Genomic DNA, 6487 nt, shown 5'->3' with positions numbered 1-6487 from the left:
TGTCATCGGTTAGTAGACCTTAGACTCTTTGCACACAGGGTCATTGTAAGTAGACTTACAAAATTCCGAGAAACCCTCGTTAAGAAATGCATGACGTTTATTACAATGGTATGGTATGGTATATGGTATAATATACCCTATTAACAATACGATATGGCGTTATTCACAATACACTATAGTGTTATTGGCAATACTAGGATAGGATGTCATTAACAATACAATGTGAGACACAATATCAAATCAACCACTTTACCTGGACCTCTTATTCTATTTTTTTCTTGAGTTTGAACGAATTAGTAGATTTTTTATATTTTCTAATTTTATCAATCAAAATAAAAAAGTTCTATCCATGAAAATTTGCGAAGAATTGGAAAACTATTCAAGTCTATTATTACTCATCAAGGTCCATGGAATCTTCCGTTTACAGTTTTTCACATAGAAAATCTTATGCCAAACGATATGCATCACATAACTTGCTTGTGAAAAACTAGAAAAACTTATTGTAATTACTCGAAGATATTTCAGGATGTACGAATGTATTGAAAACAAGGTCCCTTCTTCTTGAAACTTTCTTAAGTGATCAGCCATGGAAGCTGACCTTCAACTATAGGAATTAAGTTGAAATATCTAGCTTTTTTCCTTCTATATAAATTTGAACCTACATGTGCCACTGAAACACTGGACTATTTTAAACATACAAAACTTTTGTGGAATTTTCTTAAAAATATATGATATTATTGCTATTTACTCTTTTATCATACTCTCTACACGTCTAGAATTCTATTTATTTTCTTTTTTTTAAATATTAAATATGATTACATTTATAAAAATGAGATAGCGCATAATATAATATTGCAAATGTTTCATCATCATTTTATGTTATTCTTTTGTTTTTGAGAACGATATTTTGTTGACATTTATTTGATAAAATATAATACATAGTAATTTTTAAAAAAAAATTTTATTAGTTCTTTAAAATAATTTTTAACTGTATAATTTAAATTAAAACAAGTCTAAATTAACAATAGACTGAGTTAATTGTTGAAATACTTTAGTTAGACAGCGCTGAATATTAAAAAAACACAAAGATTCATAAAATAGTTGCCCATGAAAATTTCAACAATTTTGCTAGGAATTATTTTTTTGTAATCAATATACTCACCATCTGAATATACCTACACAATTTAAACTCTTTACATTTAATAGGTTTGTAATAAAGTTAACCCAAAACCCTCTTATACTGATTTAAAAGTCTTAATTCAAAAAATTGGTATTTTTCATTTTGAGAGCTCTTTTAGCATAAAGGAGTTTAATAATAAAAATATCTTAAATTTCGGAATACTTCAGCATTTTGAAATTTTTAAGCTCTTTTAAAATTTATTTTATTCTATCTGATTTACATTACTATTTAAACCCCCTTCCCTCAAATGGTGCGGGGGTTAAAATCATATAGACTTTTTTAGGATAATTTTCTGAAAACGTAAATACACCCAGCGAATAATTTTTTTTAAAGAAAAAGTTTCGTTTATTGTATTATAGTGGCTAAGCCCATGCGATGAAGCCGTAGGGTATGCTTTATCACTATCACCTGAGACAACTGCAGGGTAAAATAAGTAAAAATCTAGGCCAAAGGCACATCCCTGTGGTACACCGTTCATTTGAAATAGCACTTTTTTACTATTAAGTAAATAGCTTAATAAAAGAACATTTTCGTATTTACATATTTTAATTCGATGATTGAATAATGTCGTTGAATAATAATACGTGGACCGGGTAAAGAACTGTGGCAGCATGGGCGTCACTAAGGGAATCAAAGTTCAATTATTTGTTTGTCCAGCCTTTTATTGACTGATTATATGAAAGAAAACGCTGCACTCTTTATATAAACCCAAATGCAAGTGTAAAAATAGATGATTGGAAAAAATAGCCTCGGAAACTATTAATAGTGACGAAGGAAGTGTATTGTTGTAAATTACGAGTTGGTTTTTAGTCCCAACGTTTAGAAAGGGTTGCTACTTGAGTCTATTTTTTCCGTCGCTATTTTTTCCGTGGATATTTTTTCTTAGATATTCGTAAAAATAACTTCGCGACCTAAAAACTAGTGTGAAAGTATAGTAGACGTAACACTGGTATTATTAAAGTTTTACATTGTTTTGCAGTATAAAAAATTCGATTCATACGCCACCGTAATGCGGCGATTGCATAAAAAACTGAACAAATATTTATAAATAAATGTTAATTTTCCTCAAAAATTGTTTATTCAAATTCCATAAATGTATCATCTCTAAATTTGCCAATGAAGTCACATTCGAAAGAAAAACTCAAAAGGTATAGCTTTTATAGCAATCAGGTTTATTTACAATGTTTTACATATCATTCATATTTTGTATTTTTCTATTTACCCGCCTCTGATCTATTGGCTGGCGACGCCCCTGTGTGGCAGAATAATGTGACGAAGAAGTCTATAATTAACATAGTATAAAAATTTGAATATTTTCAATTCCCGTTCACCATTGGCTAATCAATAAAATAGACTGTTACAGAATTTTACGGCCGAATGCTACACTGATAAAAAAATTCTTAATACCAACCGATATAAGGTTGTCTCAACCTCATCGCGAGATCATATATGGGGAATGGAGCCACAAATGTGATAAAACTACCATACGGGGTTGAGTAGTGAAGTTGACACAAGCGCATGAGTTGTTTTTATGAAAGTCATACTGTCTAACAAATTTCAAATTTTCTTGTTTTGAATAATATTGATATTATAACAAAATACTTATGTGATTGTCACAACTACACGAGAAGGTAAAAAATATATAAGGTTTGTACCTGCTAAAAGGTTTATTTAAAAAAAATTGGTATTGATTTTAGTGTCGTAAGTCTACAGCTTATCCAATTGCGCTATCGTTGCTTGTTATATATATATACCAAAACATATAGTAAATTTTATAAAAATGATCAATATGTTTATTTCAAACTCGATGTTAACTGGTAACAAAAATCTTCATGAAGTTGCCTCAAGCATATATGGACTAGACAAGATAGATATGTTTTCATACAGACATAATTCTATATTTCAAGCAAACGTAAAGATATGTTATTTTAATTTCTATATTCGCTTTATTTACACGATTATATATTCTAACTATGTACAATTTTATTTTCCATAAATAAAACGCATGTATTTAAACTAAATCTTTTTGATTGAAGTAAGGATGTTGTTTATTTAACTTCAGTGATTTTGTATCAATGAATTCATATTTTAAATTCAATCCCATTCTATTGTAAATACAAATATTTAGCTGTACTTCTTCCAATCATTAGGCAATTGTTGGAAAGTATTTTTACTTTATTTCAATATATAACGGCCAAATTCGAAATGAGTTTGTCATTATTTTAATTTTTTTTTTTTCATTGTACAATAAATAAATCCTCTCCATAGTAGTTTCAATACTTTTATCATAATCTTATCGTAAAGTGGTAAATACATTATCAATATATATGTTTTCTTAATAGTACTATTTTCTACCTTTCTATATCCATTATAACCATAATATCGGAAATTATACTTTCTAAATCTGTCTAGTTTTTTTTTTAAATTCTTTCAGTAAACATAAAGAATCTTCTATATGCACCGAACAATAATAATTCACCTATAAATATATAATGCTTCAAAAGATTGATCTACAACTACAAGAAGGTGGTATCGCTTCTCCACAATACACATTTTTATTTGCTTTTTAATGGAAGCAAGAAAATGTTTCAAATATTTTATAACATACATTACATAATATTCTATTGTTACATTGTAACTAACTTCACTCAACAATACACATAATGTTATACGTACAGCTGGCTCATTCAACAATATACTAAAAGTAGTAGTGCCAACCCATATAATATAATATATAACTTCTTTCTTTCTTTTCCTTTTTTTTTTTGTTAAGTTTAAAAATATTATAAAAAACATTTAAAAAGAACTACTTACTACTCTATGGTAGAACTCTCTAAAGTTATATATGTTTTAATAGTAGTCTCAGAGGTATAATATGTACAGGTGTATTATAATCATAATACATTTTATTTATGGTTTTACTGAATATCCATCCGATGTTATCTGATAAAAACGATATAAAAAATGGAAGACCTACATAGTTGAATGAAGATACCTGTAAATTTAATTAGAAATATTCTACAAATTAGAAAATCCACTATGAACGGAAAATAGTTAGAAGTAGAGCACTAAAGAAAATAAAAAATATTCTATACAGAAATATTCCCATATAATAGTTAATTTAATTTAAACAAAAAAATTAATTTTTAGTTTGTCAAGACGAAGTAATATTGGATGTTTCAAAATAAGGAACAGGAGTAGACAATTAAGAAAACGGTATAAACAATATCATAATTACCATTAATTTTTAACACCATTTAAATTAACCTTTCCCAAAGTGTAAGATAAAGGAGAAATAATAGGCGATTATACCCTTTCAAATAAATTATAGAGTTGACTGAGCTCAACAAATTAATGAAAAGGAAAAACGCAAAGAAGTTCAAGTAAAAAAAAAAGTATATTGCAACAAATGCATAGCAAAATGATTTGTTCTACTTAGCTTACAGAAATTGAAGACCATACAAAGAAGTATGTAGAAACCAATTGAATAAAAAGGTTAACTTAAATCGTAGTTTATTCCATGCAAACTGATGAGAAACTAACTGCATTTTAAGTGTTAAAAAAAGTTGAATTGAGTTGAAAATAACGTATGACAAACTACGCTAAACGGGACCACCAAACTAAAACAGAAGCTTAAAACTAACCTTGCGCTAGTTAAAACCATATAGAGACAAGCGACCTTGAAAGCTTTTCAGATAGTCTTTGGAAAATTATCGATAATATGCGTTCAGTTGATGAAAGAATTTTTCCAGTGGCAAGTCTTTTAGTCCATGGTATCAATACTATACAGAATCTACTCTTTGGACTCAAGTTGCCGTTTCCGTAAGAAGTAATTAGTATCCATCAGTGCTAAAAAATTATTAACCACGGAAATATTGGTTTATTTCTCTAAAAATAGTTGATTTCGAAACAGGTTTCTTTCAGTTTATGTACTTATCAATGATTTACAAAATATTAACTTTCTATGAAAAGGAGTTTTTCACTAAGAAAATATACAGAGTTCTATTTTTATCCTATTTAATTTTGTTTAGCTATACAGCACTTGTAATTATATAGCCATATCTACAGTATGTACTTGCAAGTCATTAAATAAATTATTAGTTTCTACTAATTTTGAAATATCTTGCGTCAAGCGGTTAACCAAGCCAATGGAAAAAATATTACAAACTAAACCTATATGTTAAAAGTCAATTAAAATTGAGGAATCTTCAGTAATTCCATTATTATGACCATTTAAAAGGCTTAAGAGCCAGGCCAAAAATAATTCGTTGAATTTACTAAAGCTGATATTTTGAGGATTAGTTAAAGTAGTTATGTACACTGCGGTCAGTCAATCGAATGATATAACAGGGGTCAAACATTTGCTTTCGAAACGTTAAAATGATTTCCGTGGTATTTAAATGAATTTATTAAAGCTGAAAACTTGTTGCAGCATAACACTTTTCCGCTTTAATAAATTCATTCATAAACCACTGAAATCATAAATGAATCATATTTATTTATTGTTCATAAATAAGGGCTGACTGACCAGCCCTGTTCCAACACATAAGTGAGTGACAATCATAACTGTTATTTATATGCAATATACATACAATCTGTATAACAATTTTCAGTTTTAGTAAATTCATTTTAGTACCACGTAAAACTTAACCGTTTCGATAGCATATATCTTACCCCTGTTCTATCGTTCGCTTAACTGAAAGCAGTATGTGTGTGTACACAGCTACTACAGCCAAATCTCAAATGATCAGCTTTAGTAAATTCAACGAATTTGTTTTTGGCCTGGCTCTTCCATTATACATTCAGTTTATGTAAAAAATTGTTACATCCAATTCATTTTATGTACTTCCACCACTCATATAAAATCGTCTCTGACTTAGATAATGATGAATGTTCTTCTTGCTTACACTTTTTACAAGCCAGAATATAAAAAGTGTAAAACATGTATGCAAAAGGAACATTTCTGTGATTGACTATATAAAATAAATTTAATTACCATGCCTGTTAAATCTAAACTCCACTTCGTTCTTTTATTTTCGATCTCTTCAGGCCCAAAATATTTGAAGAAACAGTTCGTAAGCCTTATCACAATCAACCTGTATATAAAACAATAAAAAATTGAAAACACTGAATTCATTTTAGTATATTATTCATTTTTATTAAAATATTCGTAATTAATACTGGCTTTGAAATGCTTTAAGTAAATAATTCGTTTAATATAATATGCGAATATTTAAATATTTGAAAAAGGGTATTTGATTGGCATTTTTGTTTTGAATTAATGAGAGATTTTATATCCAAACTCAC

Source organism: Chrysoperla carnea, chromosome 1 (genome assembly GCF_905475395.1).
Source record: "Chrysoperla carnea chromosome 1, inChrCarn1.1, whole genome shotgun sequence".
NCBI classification, from domain to species: Eukaryota; Metazoa; Arthropoda; class Insecta; order Neuroptera; family Chrysopidae; genus Chrysoperla; species Chrysoperla carnea.
The sequence above is the reverse complement of the archived record's forward strand: the minus strand, read 5'-3'. Positions refer to the sequence as shown.